Source organism: Larimichthys crocea, chromosome XVI (genome assembly GCF_000972845.2).
Source record: "Larimichthys crocea isolate SSNF chromosome XVI, L_crocea_2.0, whole genome shotgun sequence".
Lineage (NCBI taxonomy): Eukaryota > Metazoa > Chordata > Actinopteri > Sciaenidae > Larimichthys > Larimichthys crocea.
The window spans coordinates 15,313,466-15,340,726 of record NC_040026.1 but is presented as its reverse complement, the minus strand read 5'-3'; the positions used below and the strand labels follow the sequence as shown (position 1 = coordinate 15,340,726).

Sequence of the window (27,261 nt, the reverse complement as noted above, 5' to 3'; positions counted from 1 at the left end):
ATCTGTGTGAAACTGCTCTGTAGTTTTAGTGTTCTTGTGTTTCTTAGAGGGTGCATAATCAGCAGCTCATTTGCATTTTCCTTCATTTTCTCAAGGTTTTTATGCACTTGTGGCAAGGAGACATTGTTTACTGTAAATGATGGTGGTCAGCACAAAACACAGCAACCTTTTGGTGTATAGGAACATAAAGTTTTGGGGGAAGTTAGTTTAAACTAGGGCAGCAAAATAACTTTTGTTTTCGTAGTTAGTTTGTTAGTTTTTCATTTAATTTGTTCGTTTTTTGGAGTGTTTTCTCAATTAAACGTCCAGTGTGAGTAAATTTAGGGACATCTATTAGCAATGACATGACATGACATAAATGGAATAACTATGTTTTCATAAAAAACATAAACAGACATAAAGCAGCAAATCCTCAAATTGGAGAAACTAGAACGAACAAATGATACAAATTGATATTGCCGCTTTTGACTCATGAACTAATCCAGTACTAGTTTAAAACTCCAGTTTAAACCAATCTCTGTTTGTGAAATTCAGATTTTACGAGCAGGAATTGTTGAACAATGAAAAAATTATGGTTATAGAATTTTTTTGCCTTGTTATGTGAAGTTATTTAAGCCATACTGTCTCACGCTAAAGCTCGCACAGAGAGTTTAAGAAGTAGAACGTGTTCTATTTGTTACCGCTTTACTGAGCTTGTTCTTTATTCTGAAGAAGATCTGTTGGAAATGAGAGTAGACAATCATCCCCCTCAAACTTGGATGTAAAGGAAGTGGTTGTGATTTACTCTGAAGCTGTTAAAACCCCCTTTCATTATTTCACCGGAATTCTTGGCGATATAGCGCTCGCTACATATGGTGATGATAGTTGAGCAACATGTGCTTACAGCCTAGTTTCCTTACATCCGCCCACTCCATCCCCTGGGCCTCCCTGTTTCATGTCACCTCGTACAGTGAGATAGTTGTGTGTCAGCTAAGGGGGAACAGTGATCAAGGGACGCCATCTATAAAACCCTGAGTTGCTGTTCCTAGAGAACCGAGACATGGAGGCAAATGAGGTTAGAGATCACGGCAGTCATAATAATGATGAGTCCAAGGGCTGAATATCACACAGTGTTTCTCTATGTAGGCCCAGCCTAGTCTGTGGGTGGCTCTTCACACAAACGTCTATTTTACTGCTGGTGAACTAGGAATAGTTCAAATTGTCTTCCACCCTGCTTTCATCCTCTCTCTGCATCTGGGGTTGAAACTGAAGACAAATATACATTATGGGATATGTATTTTTAATGCTCAGAGTCTGCGTCCCCTGTGGGGCTGCTCCATGTGGTGTGTCTTTGCACACTGACTAATTTGTTATCCTAGTAGAAATTACACGGACGCTTTAGAAAACCAGCCACGCTGGATGGCCTCATTTGTGTATCCGTGTTGCTTTCATTAATAAATCACACAACTTCCTCCTCGCCTGCTCTGCTGTCATGTCTTTGTAGTTTAAAGTATTCAAAAGGTGATACGCATTTTATGTAGCGTTACCTGTATCCGCTGATTGGCATTGCTGCACAGAACGTTTCCTAAAATCTGTGTTGGGATGCATACATCTGTCTAATTTCTTCCACATTTCTATGTGCACCTTCTTTTTTCACCAGTGCAATGTCTCCGGGCCTTTTTATCAAAAGTGGTGGGCAGCAGAGTGTGACACATGGCTGACATGAGAAAAATACCCCCTCTGTTTGCTGTGGAGAGGGGCTCAACAAGGAGACAGGAAAGGATCTGATCATCAGATCTGTCCTCCCTGGAGAGGGGAAAACGCCTTGCTCTCTGAACACACGAAGACACTCCCTCATTTGCAGTCTTTTATGACTGCCTGGGATGAACCAGTGTAAGATGAGGAGGCAGACAGTAGACGCAAGGACCGCTGGCTTTGTTTGAAGTGCAGCATGCTGGGATTTTGTCTCCAAACAGGGACCTATTTTGTAACGCTGAGTTGTATTTGATTCGAGACAAATGTTGAGTCCTAGGCAGCATTTTAAAGCAAATCCAAGCACTGAGCCATCAGTGATGCCTGTCCTACTTGGCTGTACTACAACAGGAAATATATAAAAGGCTCTGGTGCTACTGCATCAATTCATTGCTGTACTATCACATTCAGCAGCTGGGCCACAGCAGGGGACTAGTTAGCCGCTTAGTTAACTAGAGAGATGCCTTCAGTCTCAAGGCAAAAACTCATTAGTGCAGACTAGTTGGAGTCCATTTTCATCATGCTCAGTTCAAGCTCCTCGCTGTTTTTCATGTGTGGCTGCATCAGTGAGCAGTTGGTCCTTCGGTGCAATTGCACTTTTGTCCTGAAAACAGCCAGAACTCCCGCGGCTCCGCTTGATTGTTTTCATTAGTCTGCCGGCGGTAGCTTGATACTACGAGTCGCCTCTATGGCTGTCATTTTCCATGAACTCCAAAAATATGGGGAAGGTGAAGCAGAGGGGATGTTTTTCTAGTATCCCCACCCATGTTGTTACTATCATATCAGTGTGGCGTCTGATATAAAACCAACATGCTCCGGGCCACACATTTCACTGTGCATTCCTGTGCCTGTAATTGGTTATTGTGGAAATACGTAGAGGGGGTTGGCTGTAAGCCGTGGAGGGGAAATGAAGTGAAAGAAGGAAGAGGGAGAGAAAAGAGGGGGTGGGTGTATATTTCACTTTAAACTACAACCACAAGCACAACTGGGAAAGATGAAACACAGGGAACTAACAGTTTCTGGTGCCAAAATGCACCCCCCCACCCCCCATGATGAAGAGGAATTTTTAACACGTCTTTCATTTGCATGTGTTCAATTAAGTCTCCTTCGGATCCTGCTGGTGTGATGGCGGCAGGGGTCTCCTTAAAGCAGTGGTTGCCAGAGATGACATGGGTGGGCCGGCATTGTTACATTTGGGTTATGAACTAATTTGTTTGGGTTTATGTCGTGGTGGTGTGATGCATGCTGTGATGTAGAGAGGAGGGGGAAGCCTACATAGGCGCTGCCCCAATTTCTTATTATTAATATTTACCTTTGAGCTGATTAATCATAGCCCAAATTATGGTATTGCTTAAATAATTGCTGCTTCTATCCTCTCCAGTGAGAGGAAAGGCTGCTTGTAAATTGAATCTTATTTGGTTTGGACTATTAGTCCGACAAAACAAGCTATTTGAAGACATTGTGTTGGGCTCTAGGACATTTATAGGAAATATATATTAGAAGAGATAAATAGTTGGTAGTTGCACCAAGTATCAGAGTGATGTTTAAGAGGAATAAAACACTTTAGGTCTGGTTTAGAACTGACCACATGTCGTTGCAGGCACCGGCCTTGCATTAATTAACAGCTGTGTGTTACGTGTGTCAGATAATCAGTAATCCTGTTTCTGGCATCATAATGAATTGAGGTAGACATGTAGCATTTAATTATGTTGTTTCACACTGAATACAGATGCAGAAATCACAGGTTTTATGTTTGACTTTGAGCGCAGGAAAAGCAGCTTTAACAGGCTAGTTCAGTGCCATAGCAGGAAGGCCTGCAGTATCTCTTAAGGCTCCCGTCTATGTTTTAGTATTTAAATTAGTGTCTGTCTACCTTGAGATAGAAATATATTATTAAGCAAGGTGTTGAAATCATCGTTCTGAAACAGTAGAGGGGTTTATTAGCAGGACACAATCTGCTTTTGACCTTCGGACACTCACCAGATTTGAAATGATTTCCTGTCTACTCTCTTCGGTGTATGATGCCCTCGAGTGCATCGATCTCCTAAATTCTAAAACGAATACAAAACTTGAATTCTTTCACATAGACAACATTAAAATGTTCAGTGCACACATTTAGTGTTTAGGGCTATATTGCAAATCTAAAGATTTAAAATTGAATAACATAAAGTTATTCAATTCAATTCAGAACACAAAGTTCAGAATGAAACTAAATTTGTTCACTAAGTTATTGTTTATATGCTTTTTTTAATAACCTGGGCTCCTGATTTCAAACAGAAATAAAGCAGGGCTCTCATTTCTTCTTTAATGTTCTTAACCATGCATTTGATGACTATGCACTTGATTTGTTATCATATTTTCAATCAGTACACTTCAGTTTTAAAATTACAAGACAAAAGGCTTTGACGACGTGGTCTAAGCAATGTCTTTAGCAAATATGTAAGAGATAAGATCCAAAGTTTGACAGGCCTGCCATGCTTAGTTATGGTTGCCAAGCTATGATGATGATGACAATAGCTGTTTGGGGAAGGCGTTTAATGAATCCTGTTTGATTCCTCATATTTAATTTACACAAGTGCAGTCCGTAGGTTCACAATATTGTTTGCTTTGATGAGGAGTCGTAATTCCACTCAATAAAGACATGATGAGATTGTTGGCTTTCAAATGGCGGTCAATGAGATCGCCTGTAGCACTGTCGTTAGAAATGGTTTATGCCTTGTCACCGAAGATGCATCTCATTAAGTTAATTACAGCAAGTCATATCAGTCACAGTGCTTTTAAATTTGCCCCTCTGAACTGATTCCCTCTAATATGTCTGCAATTAAATTAGATTGGGGTGTCTTGGAGAATCACTTTACATGAAGAATCATTGGCGAAGAGTGTCTCACTAATCCATAGTGGGATTGCAGTGAGCAGTTCTTCCTCCTTTTAATAGAGTTATGGCAAAGTGTCAGAAAAAAAAAGCTGGAGTGTGCAACTTTTATTTCCAGTGTACTGCCATCCAGCGCAACAACTGTGTCTAAGCAGACATTATGCTGCCGTTTTTCGAAATGTGTCATGGCTTCCAAAAAACATGTGAGACGGAGAGAAAAAGATGGTGTCTTCTGCTGACGAGTGTGAGCAGAAGAATATCGCTTGAGTTGAGCACAGTAATATTTACTGTAGCTCTAGTGTGATTTACAGACAAAGGGTAAGAAGAGCATCGACATTTCGGATCATTGGAGGCTAACAACAAAATCACAAAGTGCCTCAGCTTACATCATCGTGATGAACTGTGATGTGGTAAATATTGTGAAATGTCACTAAATGGTTCACTGGTATACAGTATTTGACAGTTGTGACGGTTATATGTTTATTACAACAAAGACAACATTTAATTTCTCAAACAGGAAAACCAGCGTTTGTCTCGATACTGAACTAGAAATGAAAGTACACATTTAACAATAAACTATGAATAATGTACATTATTAAGTGTTAGAAAAAAGCTGGAGTGAATTCTAACAGCCTCTCTCTGAGTCACGTCAGCTGATTGGCAGCTACTCTGATGTCATTTGTTTTTGTGGGGCAAGGACAGGTCACGCTGGCTGATCTGTATTCCCTCTCATTCTTTCTTCCTCTCCCTGACGCCCCCTCAGTCTTCAGATTTTCCTCTCTTCACTTCTTGTTTATAGTAACTCCCACTGATTCTCTCTCTGTCTCTACTTTGTGTCATTCCTTTGAATTTGTTCCCTTCTCCTTTTGAAAAAATAACATAAATTGTGAATGAAGGAATGCTAAAGAAACATTGTTTCTTTAATGTCGCAAGATGGATGTTAATACCTGAAATAATATTAATCTCTACTGTTCAGATTCAGCTTGAAGACATGAGAATGTTTTTTTTTTATAAATCACTCTATTAGACTTATTTAAAAATCAGCTGAGATAGAAGGAGACCAACACGCATTGACTTGAAGTTATTACAAAATAAGTCGATAAGTCGACTGATATTTATGGCATGTTTTTTGTTTGACTAGTAAAGCTAGTAAATAATACATCAATACACAAAAGTGCACTCACAACAGCCATAATGGCTATGCGGATGTCATAAGTCATGCAAAGAGGTCTTAGACAGTTGGGTGCCATTTGTTTATCACAGTAAAGTGCTACTTGTAACCCTGATATATGATCGGAATCTGTTTTCTCTACAGGGCCATATATTTATTGAATATCTTCAAAAGTTATTTTCTTGTAGGCTATATTGCCATTTTAACCCATTTTATAACATTTAACTACACTAATAGGCTAATTGGAGTTGGTGAGGTTGTAATCTGACAAATCCAGTCTGATTCTGGGGGATTCTGAGGGATCTTGGGCCTCTCAATGGGCTGCCAGGCCTGCCGTTTGTCTAATCACTCCTGACCCTATTAGAAATGAGTCCTCCTTTGTTACTGTGCGGTACTGTCAGTTCTGGGGGGAACAAAAAGTGCCATTGTCTTTCTTCGCTGTAGCTGGGATAGAAGTAATCTGTAGCTGTAGAGAGCTGCCTCAGGATTGCTATAATCCAGATTCAGTATTAATGACAGTCTAATCCGCACATTTCTGACCCTCCGGAGAGGCTGACATGGCATCTCTGTTTGTGTAATGTCACTGATTCTAAAAATGAAGGGGGTTGCTTACGGCTTATGTCACGAGGGATGCAATATCCTGTTCAGATTTGGTCTGCCATGTATGCCAAGATGCTGCACTTGTCTGATACCGGCATGGACAATGCAGGGCTGTCATGTTGCTGGATTTGTCAGCTATATCAATGGATTCATGTTGAATTCAACCAGCTTTCCTAACTGCCTTTGCCATTCCTGAACATATAGACACCAGAGACCAGTGTGGCTGACAAACACAATAATTGCATGCCTGTGCTGAGCGCGCTGAAGGACCACGGGGGTGTATTTGCTCGCCCATGCGTGACATGCAGCGGGGGCAAATGACATGAATGGCGAAATGTTGATCCTCTACTGCGTGCACTTGGTACTGGGTTCTTTTGCTCTTTGTTCGGCACAAAAGGATGCAGAGGTAGATGAGTAGATGTGTGTGAAATCCATCACACAGCTGCTAGTTTGGCACAATGATCAGTAACCCTCCCCTCCTCCACCAGAACTCCGCCTCCTACATCTTCTTATCTCCTCTCCTCAGAGCTGCGCACATGAGCCTTTTGTTTACAGCTCTTTCCAACAATCCAGATCAGTAATCACCATGACAGGTAGCATGACACTCTGACAACCCGCCAAACCTTTAATCCCTTCAGTGATGGCTAAGACTGATACGAGCTGGAGCTAGCATTAAGATTGTGTCCATGCTAAGCCAACTGTTGGCATGGATTTCAAGTTGATTTCATGAGATCCTTCCACATGATGACCTTAGACTAAGTCTTATGGCCATGGTTCTCTGCCGATAAACAGTGGAGTACCGAAACGGCTGTGCCGGAAGGCAAGGCTCTCGATTTTCCAGTCCATCTACTTCCAACCCTCACCTATTGTCAAGAGCTTTGGGTAGGTACCAAAAGAATGAGATTGCAGATGCAAATGGCCGAAATGTGGGTCCTCCGCCAGGTGGCCGAGCTGAACCTTTGAGATACGGTGAGAAGCTTGGACATCTGGAGCCGTTGCTTCTTCAGGTCGAAAGGATGATGTAGTAGTAGTTGATGTATGTCATAACCACCAGTCTGTTTCGCCATGTTTCCTGTCTACTATCAAATAAAAGGCAAAATACCCCAAAGCTTTGCCAGACAGACAGAGCATGCAAGATTTCAACATCTCTAACAGGCTTTCTTTTTATTATTCTACTTCTCCCTTTTCGTTTGCAACTTTTATTTCCAGTGTACTGCCATCCAGCCCAACAACTGTGTCTAAGCAGACATTATGCTGCCGTTTTTCGGATGTGTCACAGCTTTCAAAAAAATGTTGTGGTGGAGAAAAAGATGGTGTCTTCTGCTGACTAAGCGTGAGCAGAAGAATATCGCTTGAGCTGAACACGGTAATATTTACTGTAGCTCTAGTGTGATTTACAGACAAAGGGTAAGAAGAGCATCGACATTTCGGATCAATGGAGGCTAACAACAAAATCACAAAGTGCCTCAGCTTATATCATCGTGATGAACTGTGATGTGGTAAATATTGTGAAATGTCATGAAATGGCACTATGGTTCACTGGATGTACAGTATTTGACTGATTAGACAGTTGTGACAGTTATATGTTTATTACAACAAAGACAACATTTAATTTCTCGAACAGGTTTGTCTCGATACTGCACCAGAAATTTAAGTACACATTAAACAATAAACTATAAATAATGTACATCATTCGGAAAAATACATCAATGCCCTAGAAATAAATCTTAACTGTCAATGTTGCCCGGGCTCATTTATCAGTTTCATGGCCTAAATTTATCATCGCAATGTCACAGCGAAGCCTTTTAAAAACGTAACATTATCTTGAATCAGCAGTCTTGGGTTGTATATGTAGAAAATCAATGGTGTCGCAGCTTGAGTGTGACTTGCCATCCATCAGTCCGTTGGCTGACTGGAGCAGCTACTGTAGATGATGTGCTGAATGGCCAATTTCCTGTTACCTGTTAAAGTAGTATTACAGTATTACAGCAGGGCTTTTCTCAGAATCATGATTTCCCTATGGGTCGCTGTAACTGCGAGGAAATAGATTAAAATAACACACCATGGGGTTTGCATCGGTAATCTGAGACCCTGGATAATTTGCAATCCAAGAAGAAATCCTGGTTTTGATATTGTTTGAAGTGTGGCAGACAGTAATACTGTGCTCTGAAGAGCGCGGCTGAATTCTCGTGGGCCTGATCGCAAAATGCACAGCATAACTGCAGCAAGAGCTGTAATTTCATCGTAAATTTCTTTTTTAGAAATATCGAAATTTGTGGTTGGAGCATCTGCCGCCAGCCCTGAAAATCTGATCCTTTTGCCCTCCAAAGCTGCAGCAAGTGGCCTTCAGTGTGTTTCACGTTACACGTCAGGCATTAACACAGCAGAGTATTTATACAACTACTTCCTGGAAGGAGGGTAGGGTGGGAGAGGCAAGTTTCCCTCTATCTGATGACTAGATTACAGTATTTACTCACATGCAAAGCACTGCCTGGAGATCAGCTGAAGTGATGCCTTTTGAAGAGAAAGATACAAAGAGGTTCGAGGACCTTATTTCAAGGCGTGGCTTGTGACTGCTCCTGAGTGTTGTGGATGTTACCCTGTAAATCATCCATATCCTGTTGATTTAAGTTTACAGGGCGTTCTTCCTATGAGCTCTTACTTCCTGTTGTAGCCCATGTGATAGGGGTCGTTCATAATGACAAACGTACTGAGAATTTTGCAGTTGCCCTCTTTTCCGGTGCATAAGTTTTCTGTTTTGATAAACCCACTTAAAAGGTGACGATATGTCAATGTTGTGTTTACGGATTGTTTCTGCTGCCCCCAAGTGGCCAAAACAATCTGTTATTGTATTGTTCAAGTACTCGCAAACACGTTTTTGCAAAACTACTTTTAGTTTACTGCTCCAAATGACTCTATGACAAATCTGAAACTGAATTCTGGAAGGTCTCAGTTGTAAATTGAGATGAATGCTATCAAAGCATGCTTACATGCTAATGCAGGTGCCTCACACAGGAAACGGGAATTTGATAAATTTAGCATTTCACTCTTGGCTTAAATATTTATTATAAAATGAGTCATATTACAAAAACTATTACTTGGCTTATGGGTATGAGACACACCCACGGTAAAAGTTATAGCTCACAAATATGCATTTTAGTGGGCCATTTCCTTCTCCAATCTGTCTTAATATTCCACACAACTGAGCCAGCGTTGAGCAAATGAGGACATCTGTGTTAGTACAGCGAGAACTGTCACATTTTGACAGGAAGACGGTGCACCCAGAGATTTTCCTCTTAAGGCTCCAACTTGTTCCCTTTCCTTTATACTTTCTGTCTTTCTTTTTCATGTGTGTGTGTAGGGGGGTTGAGGCTGTCCTTTTGCTCTCTATCTCTACCCTTTCTCCAGTTCACACAGTCCAGCTAATTTTATACCCCCCGTGTTTGGCTGTAAAACACAGCTCACACAGGATATGATCTAAGCTGTTTCTTTTCCTGCTTGTGGACAGCGAGACTTCTGAGTCACTTTCATACAGTCACAAAGACGTGAAAGAGTTCCTCTGACCAGCAGCCATATGATGTTGCATTCATGGACACAAGGGACAGTGGGGTTGTTTTGTGTTTTATTAGTCACAGCGTACAGTAAGAGAATCCTCCAGAGCCAAGCTTAAAGTCTCAACCATGTCTTTTTGTTGATGTACTGTATGTGGTAATCATCCAACAGACAGTTTGACCTCTGTGTTACAATAATCTGAAGCGGATAAATAAACCCATTCCTGTAAAAGAGCATTATTACATATTGCTTCACAGCTACATCTTTGATGATTTCACACCCTGGTTCCTACTTTTGGCAGTTCCCTGTGAAAGTAGCGGAGGCGTTCATGGCTCTCTCTCCAACGTGTGAAACATCTTCGTTCCCAGACAAGGTTGTGCAGACAGACAAGACATGTAGCCTTGGGCTGTAGCCAGATATACACACAGATAGCTCGAGAAATCCAAGTTTTTCCCCCCTCTTTGTGTGGGTGTACATGTTTCTTACATGCCCATTAATGTCAGTCTATTTCTGTGTATTAGAGGATGTTGTGTAACTGCCTATGTGTAGAGATGTGTTTGTTTCTCCCTCCCCCCATTCTTTGTCATGGAATCCCACTATTTCTCCGTCATTAATATTTACCAGGTGGAGTTCATGGAGTTTAAGTGTAGCTGGGAATCTTCAGCTGGGGACTTGTTTAATCCTAACCCCGTTCTGTCTGAGCTGATCCCAGGTGCCTGGGAGCATAAGCTTTGGGAAAGGATGTAAGAGGAGGAGAAAGGGAAGAGAAACACCACCACTGAGGCAAAGTGTATTGGACTGTGTGATGGAAAGCTGAATAATGTCTGTTCTTACGTGCTGCTGTTATGACGAACTGAGGATTTTTTTTAAGGCCAGCTGTAAGTCCTGTCTGGGTCAACTGATCCTTTTTTATTATTGTTGTAAAAAAAAAAAAAGTCTTACAGAATCAAATGCAAACCTATAAGTCAGGTGTGTAGCAGAAGGACAATACAATGAATATCTTTATATGCCAGCCAAAAGAGTAAACAAACCCGAGACCACTGGACATTCAGTAATTAATGAAATGCATATATTAGTCAAGTGCAAGTGGCAACCTCTGCAAGGCTGACGCCAATGTGGAAATGCCAAAACTGCAGTTCCTCAAACGTCCACTTGAGGCTGGCTACAGAATGAGTCAATCTCCTAAGCCTCAATGTTAAAATGTCCAAATAAACATGTTTACAGCCTGGTGCAAAAAACAGTTTTGGTCTCTATAGCTAATTTCCCCGTTCATGACAACTGTACTAAGGATACCTTGCCTGATTGCCTGTTTAATTTATATTTTGGCTTAAAGTTATGCAGAATTAACTTAAACTGTAGGTGATGTCATGCATACTCTGTCCATTCTTTACACTGTCAGTGGTCAAGTCTCATTGAGCTAAATGCTAACATCAGCATACTCATAAGACAATGCCAACATGCCGATGTTAAAGCAGGTATAATGTTTATGTTTTTTTATCTTAGTTTAAAACATTAGCATGCAATTATTGGCAGTTACCTCCAAACAAAACAATAGTAAGTCCTCAGTGAGCACTTTATAAAAAGTCCTCACCAAATAATTTTTATTCGAGTTCATCCTGAGGGGGACATGAATGTCTGTAACAAATTTCATGGCAATCCACCCAACAGATAAGACATTTTACTGGAGGAAAAGTCATCAAAGTAATTATGATACATTGCCTGGGAATCGAATCGAATGTCTGCGCAAAATTTTTGTTCCGATCCGTTTTCAGTTAGTCAGATTATTTCTCAAGATGAGTGAAAACGCTGACATGCTGATGACCATAAATGAAAAGTCAGGGGATCACCAAAGTCAGGATGAATCCATCCTCTGAGGGATCACAAATGTCTGAGCTAAATTTCATGGCAAATCTTTCCTGTAGTTATTGGAAGACATGCCTCAGTCTGGACAAAAGTGGTGGATTGACTGACCGACCTCGACAGTAATAAGAAATGTTAGAAGTGTGTAATAATACACAAGAAAAGGGAAATGTTAGAGTCTGAATATATTTTCAAACCACCTAGGAGTCATTGGCTTTGACCTCAGCAGCGGTTTCTCACTTATATTCTTGAAGGACTTTGGACATTTCCTTCATTGCCGAGGCTTATTTCAGCACTCTATTGGTTATTGATCTGAGAGAGCCACAGGTGAGTATTAAATCAAGGTTCTCATTTAGCAAACCACTAAATGAATAACCCTATTGATGTAGTCTGCCACATACACAGTCTGTCTGCAAATTATCTAGTCCTGTCTGGGTCCTTTAGGAAATTTTCCACATTTGATTATAACAGGGATTGCCAAGTTTAGAAGACATGCTATATGATATTATCACACTCACATCCTGCTTGTCTTGGCTTAGAGCCACTCAACGGTGCTCAGCAGACCTGAATGCCAAGATACAAACGGTGTGTTTGGAGGTGAGGTGGACAGGCGAGGGAGTCTCAGCTAACAAAACCAGACTCCCTGTTGCCTTCTGTCCTCTCGCTCTGGAACATTAAGCTCACAAAGTGTGGACGGCTCATCAGGGACACTGCTCTATTCGGGTTTGATCACAGAAGCATAAAGTCCACATACATGCATTTCTCTCCTGCAGTGCCATTTATTATAATTTCTGCTGCGGCAGTTTTCATCTTGGGCTGATTTTGTCTCTTTCAGGCTGGCCTGTAAACACCATAAATCACAACAGAGCCTCACCATTTCCCTGCCTTTTATATCTCTCTAGGACTGACGTGGTAAAGCAGGTGCTAGACTGCTGCTGCTCTATTCTAATTAAAGCCTTATAAAAATTTAACACCACCATATTATTGTGCATCTTATTATTTTCCATTATGCAGCATAGTTTCATATTTTCTGTTTCCCAAGAAGAAAAACAGCATTTAACTGCAGCCCCTCAACACATATTGTATCATATTTTTTAAATTACTGCAGTAACTATCCAGGAATTCATAAGAAAACTAATTTTGTCTGATTTCCTGTCCTGCTACTCATCTCATGACCCCTGAAATTTATCTTCTGCCCCACTGGGGACGTCCAGAACCTTTTTGTATTTTTGGGAATGACACTCAGCGGCTGGTCAAACATTACATCTGTAAACACAGTGTTGTGCTGGACTGATGCTGGAGCCGATAGTGACTCAGATGGCTCCTCAGTGGGTGAAGTGACATCGCGCTCTCTCTCTCTCTCTCTCTCTCTTTCTTTTTCTCTGGCGCTGGTTTGCCCTCAAAGCTTATCTCTGTAAATGGATTTGTGCTGGTGCGCTCGGAGATCTTGGTATGTAGCTCTAATCTGATTGACCACAACCCTGGAGAGGTGGGTGAGTCAAAGAGGCCAAGTTTGTGTATCTGTGTGTATATAGGTGTGTATGAGCTGTCCATCTGTCTCTGGGCTGACATTCGTCACCTTGGTTCTATGTCTCTTCAGCTGAGCTTAGGGTCTTGTCGGAGGAAATGGCAGCCGTGTGAGGATTTTAGTAAAACTATGTGTTTTTGAGTCTGCAGCTGTTCACATGTTTGACACTCCAGAAAGGTTATATACAGAAAATACAACTCTGAAGTTGCTGCGCACACACACACACACATGCACACACAGACCTTGCATTTGGCCTTCCAGAGAGCAAAGATCTGAGGCAGTGCCAGAGATGATTTGTCATTTCGTTGTGCTGTCTGTAAGTGTTATGCTGCTGTGAAAACTCTTCAGCCATGTCTGTTCTTTTTGAACGTGGCACAAATTTCCACCTCATGTAATTCATGATAATATGAATGCATGTGTTTTTGCACTCCATGTTTATTAGCCTGTCTGAAGATATGTGAGGGAGCTTAAAGCATCTCTGCGTAGCAATTGGTACTTCTGTGATTTAGACTGCACTCACTCAAAAACTAGCAAATTGACACACATCGACACACATCAATCGACACAAGACATAGCAGCCAGCTACTTACTAGTCCAACAGCAAGAAGCCCAGCTTGGCGTCTGTCTTTCAGTCTTTTATTTCACCAAGCTCTCGCCAACAACTAAAAGTCAGTCCAAGATTTACACTTGTCCGGCAGCTTCTTGCTTGTTCAATCTCTGATTTTCTCTCTTAGCTTCTTCCATCAATGTTCTCTTCGATCTTTTCATCTCTGTCATTATTATGTATATAGAGGCTGCTGAGCCCGGTTACATTGCACACTAGTCCAGCTCCAGTTCTGGCACGACACTGGCTCCACTCCCCACCTCCTAGGACTAAAAACCTCCTCTTCCCAGTGTTCCAAAACTCTAGGAATACATACATTAATACTACCTCGATGCTTTGAGCTCACAGTCTGGGCAGTCAAACAAATGGAAAAACTGTAAATTACGAGTTGATGCTGAGACGTTGGAGAACATCAGAGGGAAACCAGAAACATTTTCTCCATAAAATATGATCCAGTTTTACGAAAATCAGTGAAATAGTTGGTGGAGCCATAAAATGTTATGTACTTCTCGTGGATGATCATACATAGTTACATAATGTGAGAACAGACATACAGGGCGTAGATTAGAAATGACAAAGACACCAGTCATCTGATTATACATCAGTGTAGCATCAAGTCAATACAACAAATTTATATAGCGTTTATCACATGCACTGTGGTAATCACTGTGGTGTATGACTGTGAGGAAGTGATACATTCACAGCTGTAGACAGTCACCGTGGGCAGCTTTGTTCACCACATAATGTAAGTTATGGCACTCCTGCTTCGCTCAAATAAACACAATAAAGCCTGTGTTGTTTTAGCTTAGAAAAGATAGGGAACTTAGTTATTTTTTAATAATGATAAGAAATGGTGTAGGAAAGGCCGTTGAGGTGGGCATTGTTGTTTGAATGAGTCAGTTCACCTTCAGGGCACAACCTGGGGAAGTTCATGTTGGCAGGTAAAAACCAGTTGTAACGGATTTTTTTTTTCTCTCTCTCAGCTATCTCACCTTTTTTAAGCATCCAGTACCCGTCGGCTGGGACTGTCGCTGCAGCAGCACAGTCGACGCTGGTGACCCTGTTTAGATGAACTACAGCTTCTTCTGCTACACAAACACACACACACACACACAGGAAAATAACAAGGTTTTACACATACAGATGGTATTCTGCATTCAGCCGCTCTCACAGCACTCCCTATGTTTCCCTCTGATGCTGTCGAGCGTGATGCTCTGCATCCGATTGCATTACAGGGAGGTTCTTCTATTATTCAATAGTTTACTTGATCTGATTCCACACTGTCAGACCTCGTGTTATTTATTTATGAACTTTTAGATGATATGTGATTTGCAATACTCCCTCAGAGCGCTTTCCAGGAATTCAGGTGTACATTGTACATGTACACAACTATTATTAGCAGGATTAACGATACAATCTTTGTCTTTTTTTTATACATATATATATTCCACTGTATCTGCCTTCTGAGCACAGACTCGTACCATGATTTGGCTGTCATGGAAATCCTCAAGCACGACACCTCATTTTCCAGGATGTCACATAGTGAATGTTGACTGCCTGTTTTCATTGAGCTCCGGAGGGGAAGAGGGGCTGTAGGAGATGTGTCCATTTATTTATGGCTACAGCCTAGAAAAAGAGAAACATGGAAAGGCAGAGAGAGAGAGAGAGAGCAAACCCCCCTTTTTACATGTCCCCTCTGCTCGGCTAGACGAGAGAGTCGCCATAGCAACCACTCGCCATGCTCCCTGCCGCTGGCAGGTGAAAATCTTGTATCTCCAATATGTCAAAGTTGCAGGAGCAGAGAAATTAAGACTTCCAAGCTTGTAGTTTGTGCAGTTCTGGAAATATTTTTACGAACGTTATCGGCACATTTAAGTTTTTTTTACCCACAATCCTTTTAATTGAGTGTAAAACCTGTACTTACAAGGTTTCCGCATGAAAACCTCCAGATTCTTTGGCTGCTCAGCGTTCCCAGGTAGATAAATTTTGCTCCTTGTCCTGTTTTTTTTTTTTCTCACACCCTCCTCCCGCCTCACATACCCTCCTTTCTGGCCTCCCGTGGGTAATAGCAAGGATTATATATTAGATGGCACCAACCTGCCATTGCTACTACAGCTTAAGCACAGTATGTGCTGCAGTATATTCTCATACAAATAGAAATAGTAAAAAAAAAAAAACACATGCGACATATCTAACTCTCTTTGGGATCAAAATAAATTTGCTGGTAATGAGACAGAAAGAGGCTTTATGTTAAAGTCCTAATCTGGGCTGATGCATATTTTTTTTGGTAGTTTTTAAATGAGGTTTCTCTGGATACAAAGTGATGCACACTAGGAGTTGGCTGCTGGATTTGGGAGATTAATTTGCATCGCAGGCGCTCTGTAAAAGTTCCCCAAAAAAAAAAAACTCCTGACTAATTTATAAGTCTTTTCTTCACAGTGGTTACATTTAGTGACCATCTGCATATCACCCTTGGGCACATTCTTAGATTTTGTGCCATCACCACCATTTCTTTTCTGAAAAGGAAAATGCCACTGTCTTCTGTGTTTCCCTCGAGACTAGATGTCATCATTATGTGTAAAGGTCCTCTTATTACATCAATGCCACCTCTTTGGGGAAGTTGTCCTAACGTGCTTTTTGTCCTTCATGCTTTCTGTTTCAATAAAGGTGGTGAGCAGCATCCCTTCAAGGCTTGCAGCGCTGCCCTACAAAAACTCTGTTTGGTTGCTGCTTGGTGAAGACCCACAACTCGCTGCTGCCTGGATCCAGGGAACAGCTCTCTTTACTGGGCTGTGGGAGCAGACCTCACTCACCCCACCACCACCTCCAGCTTCTGTCCAAGCTCTCGCTGATGACGATGGCAACGATGTGACTACTGGACTCTGTCAGAACCATGTGACCTGCTATTATGGATCTGAGAATCAGCATACATTGAATCAACACTCATCAAGGTAATTCAGACTGTGTCCTGCATACATGATACTGCATCAATGTATTTACAGCTTAATGGCTGCTTTTTATGAGTTCAAACACAACGTGAGAACTGTTTGAGGATTTCACTTGGGTTTGTTTTTTTAGGTATATGAATAGTTTTACAGTTCCGGCATATCTGTGGCCCTTCAGTCACTTCCTCAATCTGGAGCGTGTTGTTTGTGTCAACTGGTAAAAAGGACCAAGAAACAGGAAGTGAAGCAGTAGTGAGTTCAGAGAACTGCAGAGTACAGTGTCCAGCACTAAAAACACCATTAACCAAATCAGACATGGGAATCTAAAGTTTGCATTTAACTTTGTTTGGATTAGTTGGATGCATTTATTGTCTGGCTCTAGCTGGCGGAATTTTTTTTTTCCACTTAAGACTTAAGTACCGTTGCTGTTGTTGACATCAAAGTGGCCAGCATAGTTAGGACTGAAGACTTACAGGAACCTCCGTGTTAGACATGATGGGAAAACTGAAGCAGACAGAGATGGGATTTAATCCAGATTAGCGTTGCAGCGGTACACATCGTACACACCTTGGTATGAAAACTGAGGAGACGTGAGTGAACAAATCACAGTCAGAGCCTGTTTAGCCTGTTGGTCATTTTTTTATTGATAATGGTCACTACACCTTGGGTTTTCATTCCTTTAAAGGTCATTGTAACTGATGATTAGAAATACATGTGTAATACCATTATACCTTGAAAATGTGATATTTTCTGAGAAGGTTATTGTACCACTAATATCTCATTGGGTCGCAATCCTAATCCAGACACACAGCAATGATTACTTTCTTTTAGATTCCTTTAGCTAGATGGTTTTTACTTTGAAATCTCAGCCATGAGCAAAGGTCTCTGGGTTTGTCCCAGATGGATGGTGTACTTCTGTCAAATCACACTGTTGAACTACAGATCCATTTTCCTGTTATTACAACCCATGCGCCCGTGGTGGCTAATAGGAGCTTCACGGTTCATGATTAGAGTTGTTATAACTGCAAAAGCTTCTCAATACCCATGCCTTTGACTTTTCCTGTATTTAACAAACCTCTTCATTGTTGTCTAATATTTTAGTCCCCACTGAGCTGTTTAACTCGTGGAGGTGTTTGACCATGAAAAAAATAAGGACAAAGGGAACACAGATTAGATGGACGAATACATAACAAAGCCTAAAGTCTAAGACGGAAGGAAAGAGAAAGGAGAGGAGACTGTGAGTGTGTTTGTGTTAAAAATGTGTGGCTAAGTCATTGTCTGTCCAACTGTGCCTGCGTGTGTACGTATCTTATCCAGGGTTTTTGTCAGGAGTGTGTGGCAGTCTTGCTCCCATTTCCCCTCTGGAGCAGAGCGGTACAGGAAGGCTGGCTGGTTGGCTGGCTGCACAGGAAAGGAAACGGTCTCTATCAAACAGCAGATGGAGGACAGCATGTGCTTACACTGCAGAAACATACACACACACACACACACTCACACACATACACAGGCATGCATGCACGCAGACGCATGCAATCCTACACGCACAATGTGCACATACAGTAGCTTTTATTAAGAGTGTGACCCAGATCGCACATCGCAAATGTCAGCTGTGAAGAAACTGAAGTTTTTACAGAGGACACTCTGGTGTTTCAAATGAACTTTTAAAAATGTTTTCATAATAGTAAAGACATTTCTTCTTGCTGGACGGTTGTTTTGCCCTCTCGACTTTTCTCAAATCCCCCTCCCTCATTTATTTACACTTAACATAAGGCTGCAGTCCCCTGTAGCTCTTCAACCTTCAACATTTCTATTCACCACTGAAAGAACAGACCTGGGTTGGAAAGTATTTGCATGGGCAGCTTTGTTTTCACTTTCATATCAGCAAGGTTTTGCTCACTAAACTGAAAAAAGTCTGATTATGTAAGGTGGAAATGACTTTAAAATGCTGTCTAAACTAGATTCTTGGTACAAAAACAGTGAAATACATCAATTTACCTCCACAGTTTTTGGTTGTTGTCTCCCAGGATTTTGACTCTTATGTTACCTGGGTGGCCTACAGGTCAAACACATTTATCTGTTCTTGAAATTTAGTGATACCCAACATGTCATCACCTCCTCCTCCTACCTCCATGCCTGGTGTTTATGTCCAGGATTTCTGATGTCCTGTCATGCCTCCATGCCTCTGTCAAGACCTATTAGTGGCCGGCAAGGTCTCTCCAAGCATGCCGGCCTGTCACGCAGAGCTTTTGTCAGCAGAGTGCGAGGGCTGGATGTTGCACTTCCTCCTTCCAAGAGGGCAGCAAGTTCTCCAAGAGGCCTTCGATGTAGAATAGTCGTTTGCTCTCAATATGGTGTGTGTGTGTTCGCGTAACAAGCCTGCCTAGGAGAGGAGGACAATGAGGCTCACTATGGTGCCCAAGGCCCCACTGAATGACTCATATTCCTATAGAATTCAGGCAGAAACCAAACAACAGGGTTACACAATGTTAATCAACAAAGTGCTGCTCATAATGTGCTCTACAGGGGCCGTGATTCTGCAGAAAGAGGATTGGGAAAAATGTGTCAGGTTGGGGTTTAGGTTTGGGTAACATAATTACTCTGCTTCCACTTCCAGTTTCCCCTAGAAGGCAGGCTGCTGTTCGAATCACTGCGCCTCCTCTGTGAATCCAGACTATGGCATGAAAATACGGATTGCTTTTGTTTTCCCACTTGTTTGTCAAACCTGTTGTCGCCAGGCGTGTGATAAGGGAGCGTAAAGGGGGCGGTTATTATGGAAGATGAAGTGCGATTCTGCAGTTTTGCTATGGCAACCGGGAGGTGTTTGACAGTAAAACCTTACTTTCCGTGCAGACAGTCTGGGGACATGTCAAGAACCAGAAGACACTCGGCCCTCACATCCCTTTTTATTTTTTATTTCAAAGACTCAAAGGAGGGTTTTATAGTCTGCGTCTGCACTGAGCAGACAGGTCTGCAGAGGCAAGCCTCCTCATCCTCGCAGCGTGGGCCGTTCACTTATCCCTTCTGGTCCCACATCTCCTCTCCTCCTCCGTCTTTTTTCACCCCCTCAAAATCAAGTGGCTTTTTGTTCTCCCGCAGCGGTGCTTATCACTTGCTTCTCCACCGCCGCTGCCCCCGCCTCCCCATCCTTCTCTCAGCGAATGAAAGGATATTTTGGGGGATAGATTTTGTCTGTCCTGCGTAGATCCCTGAAGGACTGTGGTTATCTCTGTGTCTGAAAATGGGGGGGGGGTTCTATGTGAGATCCCCGGTCTTTCTCTAGAGGGTGTTTTTTTTCTACGAGGGCTCGGCCTGTTTAGCTTCAGCTTCTGCATCAGTGCTGATGTTAAATAAATCTCATGTCAGTGGGAAAGCTTTGTGGATTGTCATCATTACAGGCACTGACACTGCGATTTATTTTAATTCATTTGAGTGAAGTCAGTTTCTTTGTCCCACAGGATTTCTCAATTGCCTGTTATTTCTACGCTTGAATAACATGACATAAAAATGAGCCGTACATTCTCAGGGGAGACAGCCTGGTTGGTTATAAAGCTCAGGCTTCCAGACGGCATCTCAGCCATTATGATTCTGCATAGAATTACATTTTAATCGGTTTAATCCTTTTTTTATTGACCATTAAAACTTCCTAAAAAAGGACTCTGACAAATGTATGGTCAGATAAAGAGGTGATTTACCCACAATGTGACCACCAGTCATCATTTTGTTTATGGTTTTAAATTTATTCTGATGTGTGAACTGAATTTTCTAGATTCTAGAGGCTTATAATTAGAAAGAAGTGGTTCCTGAATGGCCAACGCTGTGTTTCATCTTCGATTCTTGTTTGTAAAAATGTATGAGAACTACTGAAAAGTAACCACACACTCTAATTAAACTCATACCCATCCAAAAAAACATTGAATGTTATGAATTATCGAGCGTCCCGGTGGCAACTGAGGAGAAATTCCAATATTTGTAAATCTGGGTATACTTCTCATATTTTTGAGGTGACAGAATTTTACTCGTGCTATCACGAGTAAAATGCACTTATTTGCTTACTTGTCGAGAGTTAATGAGAAGATTCGCTCAGTGTCTGTGTGATGAATATGAAAAACTGGAAGTATGTGGAAATACCTAGACAGTGACTGTGTCTCTGCATCCTGCCATGAAATTGTTCCAGCACATATCTTCCCCACAAAGAAACCACAGCTTTCTGTATTTCAGTAAGGTCAGCTCAGCTAAGCTAAGCTAAGAACCTGCTGGCTCTAGTTTTGTATTTATCACAGAGACGCAAGAGTCATATCAATGTTCTCATCTAATTCTCAGCAAAAAAAAAAAAAAAAGTTAATTGGAATTAGTGAATCATTTTCCAAAAACGTCTTTGAGTCTAACTAAGTAAACACAGACAGAAGTAGAAATTCTTGTAGCTCTGCGTAAAAACATCCGCTTCTACTTTCAGTCTGACTTTTGATTTGTTTACGTTACTGTGAGCCTGTGGGCTCATATTCAGCCTGTGTGTGCATGTTAAAGAAGTGGTAGGAAACACAAGGCGGTGTTCTGTGTGGACAAGTTTCCACTTTGCATGAAATGAAATGATACGGGACAATCCAGTTTTTATTGACCTTTTTGATTAGAAACAGGAGATTTGTGGCTAATTTTTAACAGCTACACTGATTTTCAGGGGACTACTTTATGTGTTTGTTGGTGTTTTTTGTCAGACGTGACGGGTTTGAGATTAATTCTGTTAAATTTAGGAGGAGGCTCACGTCCTTCCCCAAATGAAATGTCCTGTTTTCGATATTTTTTATTTAGGATGACATTGACAAATACCAGAATTGCCCTTTGAACTGTTGAATGCGGGTACAACCTGTACTTAGATCTCTAAAAAGGACCCTACAAGTGCTTGCCTCGTATTCAGTAGAAGTAATTAGTTTACCACTGTATATTAAACTGTTGTCCTCCTCCTAATGGCTTTACAAGTCAAGCAATAAATTTCCCATACATCACCCCGCTGACAGGCTCCTAGCTTTATACACAACCCTTCTTCTTCTTTCTCACCATCCCTCTATATGTCTTTCACACTAATATCTGTTCATAGCAGAGTGCCAGTAATCACACAGTGCTGGGTGATAATGAGAAGTGTCACAACGCCGGTTTCATCATTTTCAGCCCAGCTGCTGCGCATTACGCCGGGCTATCGATGGCTCTGATTCCAGGCCATAATTGGTCTGCCGCTGAATAATTGAAAGAGGGGTGGAGGTAAATCCCAAAGGTGTCAGGGTGGGAGAAAGATGGATGCCTCTGTGCTCAGTATTGTCAGGTTGGGAGGTGTAAAGGGGCCGCTCGCCCCTCCACCCACCTCCACCTCCACATACACACACACATTTTGTGGATGATGGACCACTATTAGAATCATATCTGGCACGGTGGCTCTCAAATAAGCCCTGGCACGTGCTTTTCCAATGGATCTCTGCTGAGGCGTTTGAATGCGTGTGTGTCCCCCATGTGTGCGCATTTCATGCCAAGCAGCCAGGCAGTAGCTACGCATGCCAATTGTTAGCGGATTTGTTGCTGAAACGTATGTGTGTAGTGTGTTTGTGCGGGCGTGTAAATCTGTGGATCAGAAGTGATTGAAAGACCTAGTGGCGCCTTGGAAAAATTAACCATGACTGTGTGTTGCTGTGGCACGCAGCACACAACACACGGACTAAGTGACACTCGAAACGAGCCGACCAAGTGTGAGCTCAGATGTGGTGTTTACTAGGGCAGACGACAGACTGGAGTAAATATTTACTACCAATTATGTGGTTTCCATGCCTTACCAGAATGTGACAGTAGCTTTTAAATGCTATAAACGCTGAAGACATTAAATCATACGCTAAAATGAGAGCGACTCTCAAATGTTACAGTCATGGCTGGAATGTTTTTAAGAGGATTATCAATAATCGCTTCTTATCTAGTGCTGTGTTTTTCTTAACTAATATGCAGCAACTAAAAGCTCTCATTTCCAGAGAGGGCTCCACTAATGGCAGTGCTTTCAGGGTCAGAAACAGTAGCTGCCATATCTCAGTCAACAGGATGTTGTGGCCTGAACTTGGCAACTACAACTCCAGTTTTTTTTTGTTTTCCTGGAGTTGGTTTAGCATGGTTTTCTCTCTTTTATTCTGTAAATGTTTCTCTCCTGCATGCAAAAACACACAACACCTGCATATATATGAGCACATTATGCATTTTCTCGTACACGTTCAAGCTGAGATCGCTGCTGGAGATGCTACGTTTATTCCCATACACATAGAGGGCTGACACTGCAGAGCGGAGCCAGCGGGTCTCCAAGGTCATTACCACTGCCACAGCGTCTGGGCGCCCTGGGAAGGAGGCAGGAATTGATTAATGACAATGCTAGGAGCGCAGGAGGGGAGGAACCCACATTGGCAAGAGAGCAGCGCTGCAGAGGTAGAGTTGTTACTGTACAACGGTGCTATAGATAGTTCTGGTGTGAGATACTGCAGAGCGTGACAGTACTACAAGAACCCCAGCTAATTATAGAAGTAATCTTTAAGTTGGATTTTTAAATTACAGACTGACATAAAAATTCAGTATTCATCTCATGAACTTGATAGATTTTCGGACTCATCCTCAGCGTGCAGTTATAGACAATGTTGGGCACTTATACAGTGTAATCAATTACTATAAATTACTTGCCTGAAAAAGTAATGATTACTACATTTACTCAACCCAGTTCCGTTAAAGGCGCCAGCTGTCCCAAAACCTCTATACCCACATGTTGGATCCACTGTATTTAACACACATGCCATTGAGGTTTAACAAGCAACCAACCTACAATTTTGGGCTCTTTACTGACCATCAACAGCTCGCTTAATGTAAGCCCTGGTGACAGCACACAGCGGCTGCAGATTGGAACGAAACCAAGGGTGATTCCTAAGTGCATGCTTAGCATTGGCTAATGTTTGCAACAAGCTGGAAATCCAAGATGGATGTTTGTAGTTAGTTAAATCTCGTGTTTTCACATTGAAGGATGGTTTATTTAAAGTTCTGCATGTTGCAATATCAGAACAGGTGCACCTTAACCAGAACAAAATCTCATCCAGTTCCTTCCAGCAAATCATAATTTTAACATTAAGTAGCAAAGCATGGAAGCAATTTACTGAATACCATTATGCTTAAGTGGGTCTGACAGACAGACAGTGTTTTTTATGTACTGTGTCCAGGTGTGTTTAACATCATACACACTCTCACTGTTCAGGAGCTGTTAACTCAAACAAAAGGCTGGATTGACATCAGGTTTTCAGGTTTTCAGTGCATGTCTGTATGCTGGATTTTTTGTTGTTGTTGTTTGATAAAGCTGACGTGCTCAACATCCCACAGGTGCCACCTTGGTGGCAGTGCTGCTGGTCAGGTTACCATGGGAACACATAGAGAAGAACGGCAGTATACAAGTTAAAACAAATCTACATTTTCCACATTGTACTTGTAAGTGCACTGAATCTTCGAATGGATTATGAACACGTGAAGTACATGCATGTGAATGTAGATCATAGATGTGGTCTGCGGGAATAGAAAGAGCGACACTGATCACCTTTCCCAACTAGGTTACACTGCATGGGAAAACGGTCCATCACATGGAACACAGCACTTTCATTTCTTCTGTGAAGACTGTGAATGTGGTGCACTGTCCTTTAAATAGATAACCCAACCCAGGTTTACACACTGCAGCTCCCCAAAGGCTGAGAGCACAGAGAGAGAGACGTGGTTGATACGAGGATGACACACTCAAAAAGAAAGTGTGAACTTCTTAAACCTGCAGTGTTGTCGTACCGTTTTCTTTCAGAGGGGTTATTTTACATTAGATAACCAAACACATGAAAGTGTAAGAGTACTCAAGTGATTTTTGTATTGCATTTTAATAAAGATAGGGCTCTCATGAGAGATGTGTTTAAAAAAATAATGGTCAAAGTCGATGCAGTAGAAGCCGAGGTATCCTGATTTATTTCTTTTTGTTCATTTAATGGGACACGCTCTAAAACCATTTCATCCTACACATCCCATGTTGCAACTTGATAGCACCTTTAATGATTTCGGTGGTTTATTAAAATTTGTGTCAAACGTGACCAAGCAACGTGACCAGACAAAACCGTACACCTGTTATCGTAGTTACAGACAAACATGATATGAATCATCACACTGATCAGCTCATGCTCTATAAATATCGTTTCTCTATTTTGCTCACAGGAAATGTTAACAAAGACAAAGTCACATTCTGGATTTTAACAATTATGATAACACTAACCATATAATAACATGACATTTTGCTGAGGATCCCATATATATATATAACTTTACATACTGCAAATGTACATTTGGCATTTCTGTACTGCAGTTTCTTGTTGCTTATAGGCTGGCATGCACCATTACTGGCATATCTATGTTTCCTGTTTTCTGTACTGAGACAAGATTGGTATCAATTTTCTCATTTAATTCTCTGTAAGAAAACAACTGAGATAGCAAAAAAAAAAAAAAAAAAAAAAAAAAATGCAAAACATGTTTTGAACAGCAAGGAGAAGAGAAAATACACAGAAGGCTTTAGGTTACTGCTTCCTCTAATAATCCTCTTGCAGGTACCAGTTATAAAAAAAAAATGTTATAGCCTGAAGGGTAAACAGTCTGGCAGTTTTTTCCTCAGAGGACACAATGTACCTAGTGGCCACTCACATCGCCCGTACACCCACCACCCATTTTCCGAATTCCCCAGCTGATGTATTTGAAGAGACAGAGCGACTCTGTGCCCAGAGAAACCACATTCAGTGGAACTGACAGTGCTCTGTCTACGGGAAGACGCAATGCCAGGGAACACCACGTTTCCTGTCAGAGACGAAGACAGCCAATTTCTCTGTCTTATCTTCTATTTGTAACAAGCTTGTCCTTTCTGATGGTTGGGTTTCTGGGGCTAATTAGTCAGACAATAGTTGGGAGCTGCAGGGGTATCATTATGTCACTTCAGGGTTGTTTTTTTTTAAAACCCAGACTGTAAGAATGACAGAGCAGGAAGCTCACCACAAGGAAAACAACAGGTCCACAGAGAGGAATAGCTCATCCTCCAAAACAAAACGCTGTCAGGGAAAAACAGCTTTCTGCTTTGGGACTATAAACGACATGAAATTCACCATGAGTCAGAGTTCCCACACTGCATTTTAGATTTTTGTTTGGAGGACGGATAAAGCAGCAGCAACAGGCTTTGTAGTGACCTGTTTGTATTCTCTGTTGCCCTATGTGAAATGATGATATCTGTGCATGTGTTTTTGTTTATGTGCTGTGAGGTTTGCGGGTATTCAGAAGTGGCAGGTTGTAATCAGTGGAGGCAGAGCGGTGAGTCACACAATGCATACCAGATACTTGGGGTCTCTGGAACAGTGCTGAGGTGTTGTCACATACAGCACGTGGGCCGAAACTGGGCTGATGATGATATGGTTAGAATCAGTTCTTGTGTTGTCTTAGGTTAGATAAATATCTGTAGCAGAAATAAACTTGCACTTTGATTTCAGCTGTCAGCTACTGTTTAGCAGACAAATGTCCATTTGACCCATTTTAAACAACATTTCTGTCATAATTCTATTTTTTTAAACTGCAGTTTGCTTGCAGTCTTTAATTTGAACATAAAATATTGCAAGTGAAAGCAAAAAAAGATTCAGCATAATTAACTAGGCAAACTGATACATTGTTTTCCGGCAGATGCTGATATCCATTTATGTATGTATGGCCTGTATGGAAGTCTCTGATCACGTTGCCTCAGTTGCTCAGTTGTGCCGCTTCGCACTTCACAACATAAGAAAAAGCTGACTCAACATGCTACCCAACTCCTAAAACAGGCTGTGGTCATCTTACAACTCGATTACTATAACACCCTCCTGGAGATTATACTTTTTGATTCCTCAAGGGGAATTCTTTTATGCATTTTACCTGAAATACAACCACAAACACACTCACGCTCAGACATGCAAATGTGGAAAGCTGGTAGAGTGATGGGAGCAGTTAGGAGTTTTATACCTTGCTCAAGAGGGTGAGCTGTACAGGAGGTGAACTGGACCAGTCCACCAGTCTACCAGTCCACCTTCCATACATTGGTCCATACTGGACTTGAATCACTCACCCTCTGGTTCCCAAGCCAAATCCCTACAGACTGAGCTACTGCCATCCAATATGACCAATCAATCAATGTACATATAGAATGTGAGTATTGTATTAAGACTGACTTATATCCTGATGAAGCGTAAAGTCTGCTGTGATTGAAGCTGGAAGTCATTCTTGTTGGTGTTTGACCTGCTGCTCTTGTCAATACAGCAGGGGCCTCCCATTCTGCAGCCCAGGACGACACTGCCCCGCCGTGAA

At 41.7% G+C, this 27,261-nt stretch overlaps 1 protein-coding gene and 1 long non-coding RNA gene across 2 annotated transcripts in view; one reads left to right on the top strand and one right to left on the bottom strand.

Annotated features, from left to right (window-relative positions):
- Positions 1–27,261, top strand: part of ptprea (protein tyrosine phosphatase receptor type Ea) — a 51,274-nt gene that overhangs the window by 8,152 nt on the left and 15,861 nt on the right. Inside the window, exon 2 of the mRNA XM_010737848.3 lies at positions 16,586–16,869. The gene's annotated coding sequence lies outside the window, so the exon portion shown is untranslated. The remainder of the gene's footprint in view (positions 1–16,585; positions 16,870–27,261) is intronic.
- On the bottom strand, positions 8,098–16,303 carry LOC113747827 (uncharacterized). The gene is made up of 3 exons (XR_003463918.1): positions 15,400–16,303; positions 14,911–15,006; positions 8,098–8,335 (listed from the first exon to the last, which is right to left on the bottom strand). It is a non-coding gene; the product is annotated as an uncharacterized LOC113747827 (long non-coding RNA).